Source organism: Hibiscus syriacus, unplaced genomic scaffold (genome assembly GCF_006381635.1).
Source record: "Hibiscus syriacus cultivar Baekdansim isolate YM2019G1 unplaced genomic scaffold, ASM638163v2 tig00116975_pilon, whole genome shotgun sequence".
In the NCBI taxonomy this organism is placed as follows: domain Eukaryota; kingdom Viridiplantae; phylum Streptophyta; class Magnoliopsida; order Malvales; family Malvaceae; genus Hibiscus; species Hibiscus syriacus.
Window position 1 is genome coordinate 129,530 of NW_024063499.1, and position 20,224 is coordinate 149,753.

At 35.1% G+C, this 20,224-nt stretch overlaps 2 pseudogenes; both read right to left on the bottom strand.

The window, feature by feature from the left end:
* Positions 1-450: 450 nt before the first annotated feature.
* On the bottom strand, positions 451-5,131 carry LOC120192577 (annotated as a pseudogene).
* A 4,227-nt stretch (positions 5,132-9,358) lies between these two features.
* Positions 9,359-15,983, bottom strand: LOC120192578 (annotated as a pseudogene).
* Positions 15,984-20,224: the final 4,241 nt, after the last annotated feature.

The window sequence follows — 20,224 nt, forward strand, 5'->3', positions numbered from 1 at the left end:
TCTGGCTTTTATCGGGGGGTTTAATAGTTGAGTTTTGTCTGGCTGTTTGAGTTGGTTGTACAGGCGAGTTCCTGTTTTGGTGTAAAGTTGTTTTCTTGGTTGAGTTTGGAATGAAACAAATTCACCTAAAATAATCCTCTAGAGTTATATATCATTTTAAAGATAAGAACTCTACAAACAACAGTCTCCACTGAAGATTACAATGTTACAGAAAAAACACTACAATTACAGCAGGTTTTGACCGGTGCCACAATTTTAACAAAATGTTCAACAATTTACAGTTCAGTATCAAGCATAACAGAAAAGAAGACTTCACTCTTAGTATTATTCAAATGTTACCGTTGGCAAAAATTAACAAATAATCAACAAAACTGAGATGAGTACCTAAACATTTTATAAGAATTGATGAGCAAGAAAACACATTTGATTAGAATTCTGTTATTTTGTAGGTAATACCAAGGAGATGGATTTATGTAGAATTCAAATTTTATAAAGATGAAGCGGGAGACGAGGCTCCATGACTGCAACAAGTGGAAATTTTCTGGGTGTTGTCAATCCACTAGCTTCTTCCATGCTCAAATCTTCTACTTTAGTATTGTCAGGCAATTTCCAGTTGAACGCTTGTAACAAGTTCGCTATGCTCAACTGATCCATCTTTAGTCCAAGGTTGTAGCCAGGGCACATTCTCCTCCCAGCACCAAATGGCAACAACTCAAAGCTTCTTCCCTTCACATCGATGTTCCTCCCTAAGAACCTCTCAGGCCGGAACTCCTCGGGTTGTTCCCACAGGGAGGGGTCTCTCCCTATGCTCCAGAGATTTACAAACACGCGAGTTCCTTTTTGAATATCGTATTCGGCGACTTCGCAATTTTCCATGGCCAAGTGTGGTGGTAGTAATGAAGTAACCGGATGTTTTCTCATTGTTTCTTTCATGATTGCATCCAAGTAAGGAAGATGTGGGATGTCCTTCTCTTCTACCTATCTTTCTCTGCCAATCACTCTGACTAACTCTTTGGTCGCTTTCCCAATGAGTCGCGGTTGTTTGATCAGTTCCGAGATTGCCCATTCAACAGTTACTGCTGCGGTGTCTGTGCCTCCCGCTATCAGGTCCTGTTATTAAACCGTGACTTCCATCAATTAGAAATAGGCATAATTTTAGAAATAGAAAGAATGAGCAAAATATAGATACCAGTGTGAGGCCCCGGAGATGATCATATGTGAGCTTAAAGTCAAGATCAGGATCATCAGCTAGTTGCAAAAGTAAATCCACCATGTCTTGTGGCACGAAATTCTTTGCTAATTCTTTCTTTTTCCGCTTATGTTGGTCGAACACGTGATCATGAAATCGGTCAAGTTTTTTCTTCAAAGCCTTCATTCGTTTTACGTAGCCCTGCAAGTCTAAAAAGTCTGGCCAGGGTATCCAATCCCCAATATTCAACACTCTGTTCAACAGTAACACCTCGTCTACAATCTCTTGGAACTCCGGCAGACTCATTATCGAATTCGATCCAAGCTGATCATCGCCAGACACACTGAAATGCTTCTTCCCAAACACCATCCTGCTTATAATACTGAGACTAAGACAAACGAGGTGGTTTTTAAGCACAACCGGCTTCCCTGATAATCCATGCAAGCGGGAGACAAAAGCCCGCATTTCCTCAACTCGGATGAACTGAAAGGATTCGAGCTGAATAGCTCGCTCAGGTAAATTTTGCGGCTCTGCCGCCAGTGAGGTCCATACGGAGCCCAAAGCATATCGTTGTAGTTGTAATTAACGTATTTGTCGGCTGCAATCTGGGGTCTAGAAGCAAAAATTTGGTCATGGGTCTTTAAAAACTCCTTGGCCATCTCAGAAGATGATGCAACCAGTACAGGGTAAGAACCAAATTTTAGAGAAGCAAAATATATTTTATAATTTTAGATTACATTTGATTTATTAAATAACAGTGTAATGTGAAAAATAATATGAATATATATATATATTGTATATGTTTAAAGAAAGTTGTTAAATTGAAATAATCCACACCATAATATTTATAAATATTTAAATTAAATATGAATAGAAAATTGAAAATTTGACTCATTTTTTTAAAAAAAAGTTTAAATCCTAAGATAAGATTTGACAAATTCAATTTTTTTTAACTCGAATGGATTGGATTGAATAATCACCCCTAATATGAGATAGTGATATATATTTTCATTTTTTTTAATGTTAATATCTTCTTTGATTTCTCTCATTTAAATGTCCTAAAAATATAAAAATTTTAATTTTATATTAGGTGTAATTGAATCATGTCCTTATTTTTATATATTGACGGAAAGAAATATTTACCTGTTGTGAATCAAATTTCTAATGGAGGAGACTAAGGTGACGTTTGGTTCGCTAGAATGTTTCTGAGGGAATTGAAATCTGTGAAGGAATTGGAATCTGTCAGGAATTGGAATCCAATTTCATATTCTGTTTGGTTGGCAGGAAATGGAATTGGAATACAATTCCACATTTTGTTTGGTTCGCAAACATGTCAGATGAATTTGATTTCAATAATGTAAAATGATATAATTGCCCTTCTTGTTTTTTTTGCTTTATTTTAGTTTATTTTACAACTTACATGTAGTAATATATTATAAAAAATTAAAAAATATTAAATTTTTATTTTATTGATTGATTATTCATTTAATAAATTATAAAAATCATTTTTATTCAATAAAAACATTGACTTAATTGAAAAAATTATATATAGAGGGGTATTATTATAATTATTCTTAAATATATAAGGTAAAATTATATTTTTTTCGGGTGGGGTCGGGTTTTTTTACCCTAAACCCGAACCCGACTCGAATATCACACTTAAAAAAACCCGACCAGACCCGACCTGAATATCACACTTAAAAAACCCGACCCGACCCGAACAAAATAAAGTTTCACCCAACCCGACCCGAATATATGAATTAGTAATCTGACTCGACCCGACCCAAATAATAAAAAAAAATATTTTTATTCAATAAAAACAGTGACTTAATTGAAAAAATTATATATAGAGGGGTATTATTGTAATTATTCCTAAATATATAAGGTAAAATTATATTTTTTTCGGGTCGGGTCCAGTTTTTTTCACCCTAAACCCGACCCGACTCGACCCGAATATCACACTTAAAAAAACTGATCCGACCAAAATAAAGTTTCACCCGACCCAACCTAACCCGAATATATGAATTAGAAATCCGACCTGACCCGAAATAATAAAAAAACATTTTTATTCAATATATGAATAAGTTACCAAAAGATTGATGATGGTAGTATGGTCAAATTTCAATTCCCTCTAACAAGGGAATTGAATTCCATCTATTCTTGGATGAAATTAACTTTCTTTCATTTGATGGAAAGTTGAAGCAACGAGGGATTCCAATTCCCTTGAAAATCTATAATCAAACATGAGAAATTGGTGGAATTGGATTTCAATTCCCCTAATTTCAAAATATTCATGCCTCAATTCCACCTAAAGGAATCATGATGATTGTAATCAATAATCACGTCTGGAGTAGGGTTGTAGTATAAAGTCAACATGATACACCTTATTTCAGAATTTTAAGCAAATAAGAAATGAACGAATCGAGGTGGTTAATGATAATTAAATGTGGGTTTAGACGTGGTAAGCGAAGTAAGATGAATTAACGGTATTAAATTGCGGTCGCAACGCAATTTAACAGTCGCATCGTAATGGTTTTAAGTCACCGTGATGTAATATTAACGCAACGCGATAAAATATTTTAGAAGCATAAAGTATTTTGATTTTTGAGAAAAAAATCACTCCCGCAACTGTCGCAACAAATTACGTAACATTCGCGGCATCAGTAACCGTAACCCCGACAGACGCCGCATTCGCTATTTTATACTTAAACACGAGTTTCAAACAGAAAAGCAAATAGCAGACGGACACTCAACCTCAATTGTATAATACAAATATCACGTGAATCGATGGCTGATGTCAGGCTGCATGCTCTTGAATGTTGACGAAGAACGGCTGCCTTTGATTGTTTAGGATCTAAGAATCTGCAAGTAAAATTGGCTTATAAAAAAAAGTTTAAAGGTGGTAGATGTAAGGGTGAGGGGTAAGCTTAGAAATGAATAAAAAAGAAAGAAAGAATGAATATGAAGAGATTTGGACTGTTTTGGTGATGGGTAAGCTTACAAAATGTATTTACCTGTGTGAAACCCCTGACAGTATCATAAGTGAGCTTCACGTCAGGATCAGGATCAGGATCGTCAACTAGCTGCAACAGTACATCCACCATGTATTGTGGCACAAAACCCTTTGCTAATTCCTTCCTTTTCTGCTTATGCTCATCGAACACGTAGTCGTGAAATCGGTCAAGTTTTTTCTTCAAAGCCTTCATTCACTTTACGTAGCCCTGCAAATCCAAAAAGTCTAACCAGGGTATCCAATCTCCAATTTTGAATACTCCATTCAGAAAGAAAACTCTTTTATAATCTCTTGAAGTTCTTGCACACTCACTATTGAATTCGATACAGTCTGATCATCGCCGGAAACATCAAAGTAGTTATTTCCCAACACCATCCAGCTTATGATAAGTAAGACGAGAGAGCTGCTCAACAAGCACAACCGGCTTCCCTGATAGTTCATATAAACGGGAGACAAAAGTTCACATTTCCTCAACTCGGATGTGTTCGAAGGACTCGATTCTTTCGGCACTGAACAGCTCATTCATGAAAACTCTGCGGCCCTGACGCCAGTGTGGTCCATATGGAGCAAACCCCATATCGGAGTAGTTATAATTAATGACCTTGCCAGCTGCATTTAGGGGTCTAGAAGCAAAGATTTGGTCATGGCTCTTCAAAAACTCCTTAGCCATCCCTGGAGATGATGCAATCACTACAGGGTAAGAACCAAATTTGAGGTGCATCAATGGCCCATATCGTCGGGTAGTTTGTGAAGAGATTGATGAGGGAGTGAACCGATGAGATTAAGGTTGCCAATGATAGGTCAGGGTTTAGGACCCGGTGGAAACTTTAGTTGTTTGCACCGCCGGCCAATGAAAATTCTGGAGATGAAGAGCAGAGAAGCTAGTAATGCTATGGATAGAACAAGCAACGACGGGGCCTCCATTGATTAGATATATTTTCAGTGCAGGGAACGGGGGAATAATTGCTCCTTCTCAAGGTTTAAATAGAATATGCATCGCCATAATTATGGCATAACATATTTTTTTCATATAAATTATTAAAAGGTGTTAATTGCTTAGGAAGTCTATTACCCTAATTTTAAATTGATCCATAACTTTTAAAACATTTTATATCAGTCCCCAAACTATGAACCTATTTTAAATTTGTGTATAAATTTTAAAACGTTCTATATCAATTTTTAAACTATTAGTATTATTCCATTTTGATCTTTTCATCTACAAGTTAAATAAATTAATCTATTTTTGAAGGTTTTGAAATTTTTGTCGAATATCATGAGTTCAATTCTTGATATCTTCGTAAATAAATTATTTTTTTAACAAGTAGATAAGGGATAAAAATGGAATAACACTTACAGTTTGAGGAATGGTGATAGAGCCATGATACCAATTTAAGGGGTAAAATAGGAACAAAATCAAAATAAATTAAAATTTGAAGGTTTAAGTATGTATTTAACCTTTATATATATATATATATATATATTCTAATAATAAAATGATATAGGGGGGCAGCCCCTCATACGAAGTATAGCTTCATAATTGTTGTGAATTGATATAAAATATTTTAAAGTTTAGAGATCAATTTAAAATATGAGTTATAATTTTGGAATTGGTATAAAATGTTTTAAAATTTAAAATAAAATTAAGATGTCAATCAAAGTTTGGGGATCTATTGTATAGTTATATCTATAAAAGATAACCTTAAATTACATCACTAACGTGGATGTCGAAGGGAAGATTGACATCGAAAATATTACCTGAAAGAGGCATAATGATATTATGTCACACCTACCATGATGACAGTTCCCTGTTCCACCTTTAGGGATATATCCGGTTCGATTTAATTTATTGAATGGAAGATGAATCTAATTTTTTGATGGAATGATATAAAAATTAAAAATTTTGATTCGATTAGATTTTACAATTTTTAACTATTCACCATTTTTCAAACTTAGAATAAGAAAAAAAAACAAACTTCAAGACATAAATTTAAATTCATAAAAAATAATACTAATATTTTTTTAAGTTTATCTTATAACAAAAAAAAAACTCAGTACGAACTAGAGTTTCAACTCTTACAAACTCTTTAGGGTCTCATAGAAGAGATGCTTTATTTTTATTTATTTATTATCTATTTATTTATTTATTATTGCACATAAAAGAGTGCGTCTGCTGCCTCTTCTGATAATGGAAGACGTTTCCACAAGATGGTCAAGCTCTACCAAATTTAACAGCTTAGTCTCACTTTTAATGGAACTTAATCTAACCATCAAAGGCGTTTCTACAAAATGGTCACGTTCTACCAAATTTAACAGCTTGGTCTCACTTTGAATGGAACTTAATCTGGCCTTGATTTGACGCCCCATTTTGAGACCATAAGCAACCTGGTCTGAGCTTGAAAGGAAAACACGTAATTAGCAGAGCTTTCATGAGCTTGTTCCCACTTAGCAGATCTTTCCGCAAAGCTTCGGTACGAATATCATCCAAGAAATAATTAGCATAGCAAAGTGCATCGTTAAGCTTTCCAAGACAATCTTTGACAAGATTGTTACTCACAGAAGGCTCTTATGCATCGAGAAGCAGAGGCTTGATAGCAGACACGAATGGTTTTGAGGTCATTGTCGTAACCGGTTTTCGTCCGGGCATGAATTTTTTTTATTTGGCGGAAAAAATGATGTGAATAAATGGTTTTTAAAATAATTTGGGAGTCGCCATCGGCCTTTTGGATCAGGTAGGTCGAATACCTAAAAATCATCCTTTAAAAGATTTTTTAAGAAAACATCGATTAAAAGATAAATTGATCTCCGTTTTAACCAAAAATTCGTTCTTAATAATAAAAAGGGATTCGTGGTCGGTTACGTTTAGGGAATGATTAGCACCCTTACAACGCCCAAAATTGGTACTTTTTAATTATAAATTGTCTCTATTATTAGAAATTTAAAAATTCAAAATATATTTAATTTATAATCCTATTATTTCAAAATTATAATTATGAAAAAAAAAATATTAATTTATATATTTATAAATAAAATATTTTTTATTTAGAAATATCAGAAAATGACTTCTAGTGCCTTAAGACAGCTCTATTCTTCAATATTAAAAATAATATATAATTAAAATAATTAATATATGATTTAAAAATAATATTATTTATTTAAAATATCAGAAAATGGACATCTAGTTGTTTTAAGACTGCCCTTTCTTAATATTGAAAAATAAATATATATTAAAATATGATTATTAAAAATAATTTATGAAATATAAGATTTTAACAAATAAACAAATATTATTTATTATATATTTATTATTTATAAATAATAAGATAATATAAAAAGTAATAATAATAAAATAATATTACAAATAATAATTAAAATATAGTATTAAAAAATAATCAAAAATGAAATTTGAATGATTAAATATAAAATTATAAAACTAGAGTACTAATTCGAAATATATAAAAGATGGGCATTAAAAGTGTAATTTAACCATAATTCATAATACGAGATTAAAATAATAATTAATAAACTATGAGGGACTAAATTTGATATTTACCTAAAAATATATATATATGCTGATAAGGACTAAATTAAAATAAAATAAAATTAGAAGACTAAATTAAAATAATCAAAAATTGCTTTCAGTGACTAAATTGTAAGGATTACAAACTAGGATGGCTGCGGGCAGGGTTTACCCCTGATGAAAATTACACGCACACCCTCCCCCTAAACGACGTCGTATGGCGAAGGGTATATCAATATCCAAATGGCTGGCCCGTAGGGCCAGCATCTTCATTTTCTTCTTTCCCTATGTCTCTCTAAAAACGAGAGAAGCGTTTCTCTCTCGCTTCTCTCTTCACCGAATGGATTCCGGTTTCCTGCCGACAGTCGTGTTCCAGCCGATTGCCGCCACCGGCCACCGTTCACGGTGGCCGGAAATTACAAAATCCACCCCAAATCGAAGCCCGATTTTCCCTTGTCCTAGATCCAAGCCCCGTTTTTCCTAATAACCCTCTGATAACCCTAGATCTAAAATAAACCGAGGGTTTTTTACCTTCGATTAAACGGCAGTTTGACGACGTTTGGTTTCCGACGTCGCTTGGTAAGTCTCTTCACTCTTCTCTCGGTTATTTTTCGTTGCTTTCTGTCTGTGTGTTGGTTGCCCCTCTGTTTTCGGCGCTTGTCTCAGACCGGTCCTAAGGGTGGAGTTCGGTGAGTCACCGAGCTATGTGGTGACTCACCCCATAGCCGCGACGTGTGGGGGGGCAGCTGGATCTTCTGGAGACTTCGGCGATGGTGGTGTCATGGCAGCAAGGCGTCATCGGCTGCTGGGTTGGGTCACCTGGCATTGAAGGTGTCGGTTGGCTGATAAACGGCGGCCATGTGGCCCTAGGGTTTCTGCTGGGACCATCTGAACCGTTGGATCAATGCTAGATCCAACGGTGGAGAAGCAAAGCGGCGGCAGCACTAGGATAGAAAACCCTAATTGGGTTTTAGGGTTTTTGATTTGGGCCTGGGTTCTTGTAATCGGGCCTTTAAATTGGGCTCCGGGATTAATAATTGGGCCTGTAATAATAAATAAAATTATTTATTATTTAATAATAACATATCATAATAATAATAATAATAATAATCAAATGAATCAAATGAAAAAAAACTAGTGTCTTCAGTCATCTTTGAAATTCCACCACAAGCCAAGTTGCTGCATAGAAGGGGAACTCAATTTAGTAATGATGTCCAAAGCAATTGATTCTGCCATTGCTAGGTGCTGCTGCTACAAACTGAAACTCAAGGCGAAGTGTTTGAGAGTGATTTGAAGAAGATGAAATGCTGTTGTATATACGTACATAGTATATTATAGATATATCATTGAAGTCACTGTCCCATCACCTACTGAAAGAGTGGTGTTTCTCCAGCTAGTAATTTTTACAGCAAAGTGGGCCCTTTGACCTTAGAAGACGACATAAAAGCTTTCAATGGTGCAAGCGAAGTCCATCCTTTAGGCTCCAAGATTAAAGCAAAGCAAGCCCCTTTGACCTCAAATATAAAAAAATTGAGCCTTTTTTACAGAAAAGTTCATGACCATTGGAAGAACTTTCTGTCATTTATAAAGTTCTTTTGTTTTTATATCCTACATGAATATATTATAACTTCCCATAATCAAACAGGTAATGAAAGAGGACGTAAACATTTTATTACAACACTTGATTCTACCAGTTGAAAAAATATCATGTGGAGTTCAGGTTTTATAAAGATGAAGTGGGAGACGAGGATCCACGACCGCAACAAGTGGAAACTTTCTTGATGTTGTCAATCCATAAGCTTCTTCCATGCTCAATCCTTCTGCTTCAGTATCATCAGGCAATTTCCAGTTGAAGCCATGTAACAAATTTGCTATGCTGAATTGAATCATCTTTAGTCCAAGGTTGTAGCCAGGACACATCCTCCTCCCAGCGCTAAATGGCAACAGCTCGAAATTTGTTCCCTTCACATCGATGTTCCTCCCTAAGAGCCTCTCAGGCCGGAATTCCTCGGGTTGTTCCCACAGGGATTGGTCTCTCCCTATGCTCCATGTGTTTACAAAGACTCTAGTTCCTTTGCGAATATCGTATCCGTCCACTTTGCAATCTTCCATGGCCAAGTGTGGTGCTAGCAATGGAGCAAACGGGTGTTTCCTCGTTGTTTCTTTCATGATTGCATCCAAGTAAGGAAGCTGTGGGATGTCTTTCTCTTCTACCCATCTCCCTCTTCCGATCACTCGGTCTAGCTCCTCGGTTGCCAGTATGATGAGTTGTGGTTGTTTAATGAGTTTGGAGATCGCCCATTCCACAGTGGCTCCAATTACCAAGTCCTGTTTTCGGACAGCAAAACTGTTCAGTTTCAAAGGGAAAAAATGGGAAAAATAGACTGAATGAACAAAATATATTACCACCATGAGACCCTTGACATTGTCATTAGTGAGCTTAGCATCAACATCAGGATCATCAGCTAATTGCAGCAGTATATCCACCGTGTCATGTGGCACAAAATTATCTGATAATTCCTTCTTTTTTTGCTTATGTTCGTCAAAAACATTGTCCAGAAACCGGTCGAGTTTTTCCTTCACAGCCTTCATTCGCTTTATGTAGCCCTGCAAATCCAAAAAGTCTAGCCAAGGTATCCAATCCCAATATTGACCACTCCATTCAGCAAGAAAAACTCCTTCAGCATCTCTTGGAACTCTGGCAGACTCAGTACAGAATTCGATCCAAGTCGATCATCGGCAGGCACACCGAAATACTTATTTCCCAATACCATCATGCTTATAATACTGAGAGTAACACGCAAGAGCTGCTCTATAAGCACAACAGGCTTCCCTGATGATCCATACAGGCGAGACACAAAAGCATGTATTTCCTCAACTCTGATGTACTCGAAGAACTCAAGTCTTTTCGTACTAAATACCTCGTTCTGGAAAATTTTGCGGCCACTGCGGTCCATTCGGAGCCCACAAGGTGTCGCTGTAGTTATAAGTGTTAGGAAAATAAACCGAGTATAAGTAATTTCCCTATAACCAGATTAGTGAGAATGCGAAATAAAAGCAGAAAAATAATACCCGAAAATTGATAACGGAGTTCAGCCAATTGTGCTTACGTCTCCGGGCTGCTGCAGATCTTTTACTAAGAGAGAAAATTTACAGGTGTTTACAAAACACTCACTACTCACAAGAAAGCTCTCTAGTATAGGAAGAAAGAAATGTTTTGGGATGATTTTGAAGCTAAATGGGTAAGGGTATTTATAGTAGAAACTTAGGGACTAATCTTTGAAAATACCCTAAAGTGCAATGACTAAAGTGAATTTACCCATTCCTATTTTCAACAAACATCTACCAAAATTTTACCAAACTTTGAAAAACATTTTTCAAAGAAACATTTACCAAACTTTGAAAAAACATTTTCCAAAGTTGGTTGCCAAACTTTGAAACTTTTAACAATCTCCCACTTGAAGACTGATTTTAATGTCTTCACACCTCGATCAATGCAGCAGCATGTCTGGTCTTGTTATTCTAGCATGCCAACTGAAGCTGAACACAACTTCAGTTTTTCCGTAGTCACCGTCTTTGTCAACATGTCTGCCGGATTTTGAGCTCCACTAATCTTTTCATGTTTCAAAATCCCATCTTCCAGAAGAGACTGGATAAAATGATATCTCAATTGTATGTGCTTTGTCCTGGAATGAAAAGATGGATTCTTTGCTAGATGGATAACACTTTGACTGTCGCAATACAAGATATTGTTTTCTTGTTTCTTGCCTAACTCTTCCAAGAAACTTTGGAGCCAAACCATCTCCTTGCTGGCTTCCGTAACAGCGACATATTCTGCTTCAGTTGTGGAGAGAGCAACTATCTTCTGTAGTTGAGAAACCCAACTCACTGCAGTTCCTCCTAGAGTATAGACATACCCTGTAGTGCTCCTTCTGATGTCGACATTTCCGGCTAAGTCAGCATCTACATAGCCTGTCAGTATCATATCTCCACCTTTGAAACAAAGTGCTTTGTTTGTGGTACCCCGAAGATATCTGGTCTGGTACAAACCATGGCATACATCAGACTTCCAATTGATGAGGCATACGGCACCTTCACCATGTGTGCACGTTCTTCCTCCGTCTTTGGTGATTGGTCTTTGGAGAGTCTGAAATGAACACCTAAAGGTGTACTTACTGGTTTAGCATCTTGCATGTTGAACCTGGAGAGTACTTTATTGATGTACTCAGCCTGTGATAACATCAAAGTCCCCGACTTTGTGTCTCTCTTGATCCTCATCCCAAGAATCTGCTTTGCAGCGCCCAGATCCTTCATAGCAAACTGCTTCGACAATTTTTGCTTCAAGTTTATGATCTCTTGCATGTTTGAGCCTGCAACGAGCATGTCATCAACGTACAACAATAAAATAATGAAACTATTGTCGAACCTCTTGATGTAGCAACAATGATCTGCTTGGCATCTGGTAAAACCACTGCTACTCATCTAACTTCTTGTACCACTGTCTAGGAGCTTGTTTTAAACCATACAAGCTCTTCTTCAACCTGCATACCAGGTTTTCTTGCCTGCCTCTATGAAGCCTTCTGGCTGCCTCATATAGATCTCTTCCTCCAAATCACCATGAAGGAAAGCTGTCTTTACATCTAACTGCTCAAGATGTAAATTCTCCGCAGCTACAATTTTCAACACCAGTCTGATTGTAGACAATTTTACGACTGGAGAGAAAATTTCATTGTAGTCAATACCTTCTTTTTGCTGAAAACCTTTGACTACCAATCTTGCTTTGTAGCGTTTGCTCCCATCGTGCTCTTCTTTGATTCTATAAATCCATTTGTTATTGAGCGCTTTCTTGCCTGGTGGTAATTCAGCTAATTCCCACGGCTGATTTTATATAAGCGAGTCCATCTCATCTTTCATGGAAGACTCCCACTTGAATGAATCATCCACCTGCATCGTTTCATCATAGCACTCTGGTTCACCATTGTCAGTCAGCAACAAGTAGTGCAAAGAAGGCGAATACCGTTGGGTTGGTTTAGGAATTCTGGAGGAGCGTCTCAGTTCTGGTGTGCCTAGTTCTTCCTCTTGAACTGCTTCAGGACTGATCTGAACATCATTTCCAGAAATCTCCTCGAACTCAGCAAATTCCTTTGTTTCAGCTTCAGTATTACTTGATTCTGCGGTTGACCTGTCTTTGTACATCACATTTTCAATAAAAATGACACCTCTGCTTCTGATGATCTTTCGATTTTCGTAGCCCAAAACCGGTAACCGAACTCATCACCACCGTAACCAACAAAGACGCATTTGTTGGACTTAGCATCAAGTTTACTTCTTCAGCAGAGTTTATGATTCTTAAGTGTGAAAGGTTTATTTCTTTTTTGCTCCAAGCTTCCTCTGGTATTCCGCCAACCAAAGGAACTGAGGGCCCACAATTGATCAGGTAAGCTGCAGTGTTGATAGCTTCAGCCCATAGAGATTTGGGCAATCCGGCATGTATCCTCATGCTTCTGGCACGTTCATTCAGAGTTCTGTTCATGCGCTCTGCTACGCCATTCTGCTGCGGTGTTATGGGAACTGTTGTCTCCATCTTGATCCATTGTTGCGCAGAAATCTCTGAATCTACTGTCTCTGTACTCTCCTCCATTGTCAGACCTCAACCGCTTGACTTTCACACCAGTCTCATTTTCCACCATGGCCTTCCATTTTCTGAAGGTATCAAAGACTTCTAATTTCTTCTTTAGAAAATAAACCCACACCTTCCTTGTTGAATCATCGATGAAGGTGACATAATATAGTGAGCCTGCAAGAGATGGAACTGGTGATGGTCCCCATACATCAGTATGAACCAATTCTAACCTTTCTGCCTTGGGAGTCTTGCCAATCTTTGTAAAGCTGACTTTCTTTTGTTTACCAAAGATGCAATCCTCGCATAGTCCGACATCTACATTTTTTAGATCCGGCAGCTTCCCCTTTGACAAAAGTATCTTCATCCCTTTCTCACTCATATGGCCAACCCTTTGGTGCCATAGGTTTGATTTTCCGTCAGCATCTGCTACTGCAATGATATTCTCTAAATTTGAGGTTACATAGAGAGTACCAGTCTTCTTACCACGAGCAATGACGAGTGCTCCTTTGGTAATCTTCCATTCACAGCCTGAAAAAGTTGTACTATAACCTTCTCCATCAAGCTGTCCAACAGAAATCAGATTTCTTTTGAGGCTAGGAATATGTCTCACTCCTGTCAGCTTCCAGGTGGTCTGGTTTGGCAACTTTAGTCGGATGTCTCCTTTTCCGACGATCTTCAAGGTTTCATCATCAGCAAGATGAACCTTCCCAAAATCACCACTGATATAGTTCTCCATGATTTCTTGGCATGGGGTGGAGTGGAAAGATGCCCCTGAATCCAAGATCCATGATTCAATCGGACTGTTGACGCTTAGAATCATGGCATCACCTGTCTCCTCCATCATGTTGGCAGATTCCTGTGCGCCGGTATTTTTCTTCGGTGCTCGACAATCTCTTTTGAAGTGACCCTTCTTGCCGCAATTATAACAGGTAAAATCTTAATTTCCTGTTCTTGATTTGCCCCTTCTGGATTTTGATCTGCCACAATTTGAATTTCTTTCTGAAGTTCTCCCTCTAGACTCCGTGTGCAAGGATGAGGAGGTTGATGCTTCACCCGATTCTCTTCGTCGAATTTCTTCACTCAATACCAGATCCCGAACATCGTCGAATTTTAATTTGTTGTTTCCCGACGAACTGCTGACTGCTGTAACAGTAGTATTCCAACTGTCTGGTAGAGATGATAAGAGAATTAAAGCTCGAACTTCATCATCGAACTCAATTTCCACTAAACTCAACTGGGTTGTGATTGTGTTGAGTTCATTTAGGTGTTGTGCCACCGATGCCCCTTCCGCCATCCGCAAATTGAATAATCGCCTCATCAAATGAACTTTGTTTGAGGCCAATGGCTTCTCGTACATACTGGAGAGAGCCGCCATAAGACCCGCTGTGGTCTTTTCCTTTGCTATGTTAAAAGCAACTTTACGGGATAACGTCAGTCGGATAACTCCGAGGGCTTGTCTGTCGAGAAGAGCCCAATCTTCATCCTTCATGCCCTCTGGTTGCTTTCCTGAGAGAGGTTGATATAGATTTTTCTAGTACAAAAAATCTTCAATCTGCATCTTCCAAAAGCCAAAGTCCGAACCATCGAACTTTTCAATTTTCACCTTCCCTTCGTCTGCAGCCATCGCTCCCACTCGAATCTGGCTTCGTTTGGATCGTTTTTGACAATTCTTGCGAATCACTGTGTATTAGAACACCACCGTCGATAAACTCGTATCGCCGACCGAATTTTACTATTCACGAAATTCACTATTCACGTGAATAGTAATGAATAGTAATCTCGCAGAAAATTTGACAAAATTCACAACCAAAAGCTCTGATTACCAGTTGTTTAGGAAAATAAACCGAGTACAAGTAATTTCCCTATAACCAAATTAGTGAGAATGCGAAATAAAAGCGGAAAAATAATACACGAAAATTGATAACGGAGTTCAGCCAATTGTGCTTACGTCTCCGGGCTGCTGCAGATCTTTTACTAAGAGAGAAAATTTACAGGTGTTTACAAAAACTCACTACTCACAAGAAAGCTCTCTAGTATAGGAAGAAAGAAAGTTTTGGGATGATTTTGAAGCTAAATGGGTAAGGGTATTTATAGTAGAAACTTAGGGACTAATCTTTGAAAATACCCTAAAGTGCAATGACTAAAGTGAATTTATCCATTCCTATTTTCAACAAACATCTACCAAAATTTTACCAAACTTTGAAAAACATTTTTCAAAGAAACATTTACCAAACTTTGAAAAAACATTTTTCAAAGTTGGTTGCCAAACTTTGAAACTTTTAACAATAAGTAGTGTACTTGCCGGCTGCATTTAGGGGTCTAGAAGCAAAGATTTGGTCATGATGCTTTAGAAACTCCTGAGCCATCCCTGGAGATGATGTAACAACTACAGGGTAAGAACCAAACTTGAGGTGCATTAATGGCCCATAGCATTGGGATAGTTTGTGAAGCGATTGATGCGGGAGGGAACCGATGAGATCAAGGTTGCCAATGATCGGCCACGGTTTAGGACCCGGCGGAAACTTTAGTTGTTTGCGCCTTCGGCCGATGAAAATTCCGGAGAAGAAGGCTAGAGAAACTAGGAATGCTATGGATAGAACAAGCCAAGAAGGAGGCTCCATTAATAAGAGAGTGTTTCACTGCAGGGGATGAGTTCCTCACATCTATCATAAATTTATAATATTTATCACCATAATCATGGCTTAGTTAATATTAATTATGAGCATAAACTGCACATGAAGATTATTTACTAAGGCAGCATCTAGCATAAACGTTCAATAATAAAATTTATTTTAATAGTAATAAATATTAATTAATTATTTTCTAGATAAACGCGTTAATGCGTCATTGTCGATATACATATTATTTTATTTGGTCTAATATAGACTAGACAAATACATATAATTTTGTTTACGTGCATGTTGATGTAGAGGCGCCGCTTGTTTTGGAAAGTGTAGGGTTAGAGTCTCCATAAAATTTTAATATTTTATAAGATAATATAAATATAAATAAAACGATGATTAGAGTTTAAATGTTTAATTATTAATTTAAAATTAAATTTAAAGAAGTTGGAGTTTAGTTTAGTTTGTTTTTTTAATTAATCGTGGATATCTGATTTATTGATTGACTAATCAGGATCGGGTACTGCAAAAGTAAGAGCGACTTTTCCAATCCAGTTTGCTCAATTTGCAAACGTCAGGATTTGAATCACTAATTTGTTTGAGGAATCTAATGTTTCATCCCAATAATCTCAATGGTTGTTGGTTAATTTAGTTAATTTTGAAATTAAAAGGAGTTTAAAAAGTATTTAAACCCAAAAAATGATAAGTTAAAATTTATTTTGTATAGTTTCAAAATTAAGACGACTAAAAGTAATTGTATCTAAATTTGAGGGGTAGGATCTAATTCATCTAGTTCTAAAATGGGTAAACTACACCAATAATAAAAAAAACCTATTGTTTTTTTTTCTAAATTGCTCACTGGATTATTTTTTTTATAAGAGCGTCTTTAACATTATTGTTTTCTATTTTAACCATCGATCGTTAAAAATTTAACGATATCGTTGATATAAGTTTTCTTTCCAAATTTTCACGTCATTTTCTCTCTTCTCGTCAACAATTTTGTTTTAATATTTTCTTGGGTAAATTACGCTTTTAGTATCTAAACTATCATTTTGATCTGTTTTAGTCCCTACACTTTTAATTTTTTCAAAATCATAACTAACATTTAATTTTTTTTTCATTTTTTAGTACCCTCCATTAAAAACTTAACGGCACTGCATTTTTTATGGGTAAATTATATCATTCATCATTCAACTATCTTCTCACTCCTATTTTGGTACTAAAATTTAAAAAATTTCAATTTAACTACCCAACTTTCAAATTGCTTCTATTTTAATCACTCTAATTTATTTTATTAATAATTTTTGTGACATGATATTTTTGTTATTATTTTATTAATTTATAATTAAAAGTAAAAAAATTATAAATTTGAAAGTTAGAGTGATTAAATTAGGAGTAATTTAAAATTAAGTTATAAAATTAAAAAATTTAAAGTTTAGTGACCAAAATAGGAGTGAGAAGATAGTTGAGTGATGAATGATGCAATTTACCCATAAAAAATGTCAGTGCGCCCATTAAGTTTTTAACAGCAATGTACTAAAACGAAACAAAAACTAAATGTTAGATATGATTTTAAAAAAATTAAAAGTTTAAATACTAAAATAGATCAAAACTAATAATTAGTTACTAAACACGTAATTTATCTTATTTTCTTTTAGTCAGACGATGATGGCATGTGACACTATCCAAATTTTCTTTAATTTTATTTGACCAATATTATGTTCAACGTAATTTTAAGATTATAACATGGTACAACTTAAATATAATTTTTGGTAAAAAGAAAACAAAATTTGAGCTAACGCAATGGTTAGACAATGGACAAGAAATCTAGAGCTCAGCCCTCTTATTGATCATTAAGCAACAAGAAATATTTTTGGTACGTATCAAATAAAATTATTTAAAAATAATGTAAAAAATTAAATAAAAATATTATTTTTAAAGTTACTCTTATTGTCTATGATCAAAATAGGAAAAAATTTTATTGAAAGGATTAATTCAATAACCAAAATAATAAAAGAAGTAATAGATTACTAAGTATTTATATAATTTGCCCATTTTAAAATCACGTGAATTAGATCATATCGCTATTTTATTGGAAACAATTCATTAATATTTCCCATGTGAATAAAATAAAAAGATTCCGAAACAACAATAACCAAATCAAATCCTTACAAATGTACAAATAAAAAATGGAATTTTCTCATGGGAATCTAGACTCACACGACATGTTTTGACATTCAAATGTTATTAAATCTTTGAATTATTTTTTACCTAATCTGATTCTCCAACTCAAAAAACATATATAATATAGTTCTTTGATCAACGTTTTTTGTCATTGACTATTATGGTATTGATGTGACGATCCACAGTGGCTAATAACATGACAGATGCCATGGCATATGAACTAAATTAATTTTTTGGTTTTTGTCGAGGATCAAACTGATTTTTTAAACTTCATGGGCTTATTTAATTTTTTGAAAAATAAAAAATTATTTTAAATTTTAAATATAAATATAGTCAAAAAAATTAAATATAAAAATACTAAAAATAAAAATTAAATTACTAATTAATTAATTAATTAAAAATAATATAAAAAATTAAATATATATCATAAGATATATAATGATAAAATATAAAGTATTAAAAAATATTTTTAAAAACATACATTATACATAATATATAAATCTAACATATGGTGTATCATCAACACTTACATAAAGTACTCTAATGAGATCAGTCGAGACTTACAAATTGAGTATCGAAATATAACTAGGAACCATCGTAAGTTACTAGCATCAATATACAAATATAATCATAATTCAAACAATTTTTAAATGCCACTTTATACTAGCTTATTAGACAATGTGCAAGAATTTACGAATAATCTTTAGAATTGTTCGAAGTATGAGTAAATGTGTATATTGATACAAAATTTTATTATTTTTCCTAATTATATTTAAATATAAAATTTGAAAGTCTCGACGAATCCAATAAGAATACTTTGTATAAGTGTTGATGATATGACTATTTTTTTGTACATAAAAGTTTAGGTTATGGATGGCTCCCCCAATCCAGGGCTAAGCAAACCTAAGACCCAATTGAAATTTATATAGGAATTTACAGATTGCCCATTCAAAGTGACGGTGGTAGGATTCGAAGATGGCCTTACAAGCTCAAATTGCTAAATCTCAACCACTTGTACCAACACTCATTGGTGATTATATAACTATATGTTATATGTATATTGTAACATCCCAAATCAGGGTCAGTGACTAAATTGTAAATTTTGAAAGTTTTATGTTCAATTTAGAAATGAAATTTAAAAGTCTTGGTATTTAAGTAAAGAATTTTAATATTGGATTAAATAGCAAAGATGGATGAACTAAAGGGGCAAAATGGTCTTTTCATGGGAAAGATTTTTATCTTCCTTTTTTAGTATTATAAAAGTGGGAAATATGAGAGAGTTCCAGACTTCTCTTCTTCATTCTCTTCTTTTCCACCGTAAAGCCATAAGCAAAGGTAAGTTTCTTCATTAGTTGATTATTTGTTCAACTGAAGGTTTGGTTATGATTATTGGATGATAATTAAGCTTAAGGAAAGCTTAAATCATCTTTAAAAAAAGGATGGTGGAATTAGGAGGGATTAAAGATTAAGAGTTTTTGAATGAAATTCTGGAATATAGTTCTTTACTCAAATTGGAAGATAAATTTGACTTGTCAATGGTTGAATTAAGAGAAATGAAGTGATGGAATTGAATTTAGAACAAGAAGAAAAATTAGTGTGATTCTTGAATTCTATGTAGAGAATTATATTTTGAAGTTAAAGATGTATTGAATGAGTCGTAATGAGTTTAAGCATGTATATGTAAGTTAAGAATAAGAAAGGGGATGATATATGAAGTGTTTGAGAGGAAATGAAGTATTTTTTGTGCTGAAAAATGATTTCTGGGTTAGGGGGAATCGGTACCCATTCAAAGGGGTACCGATACCCTCTCAAACGACAGAATTCCATAATGTCATGAGGGTATCGATACCCTCAGTAGGGAATCGATACCCCCCTAAAGGAAAATTATGAATATGAGTTTAATAAGTTCGTTTAAGTTGCTATATCCAATTACAAGGTGTAGGTATCTAATAATTGCCTTAAAATGTACATTTATGTAGATTCTGAGCATAAGGCAATTCTGGAACATTTGGCAAGTAAGATCGATCAGGGGAAAGATTAGAGATCGAGATTGACTAGTGAGACCAGGTGAGTGCAT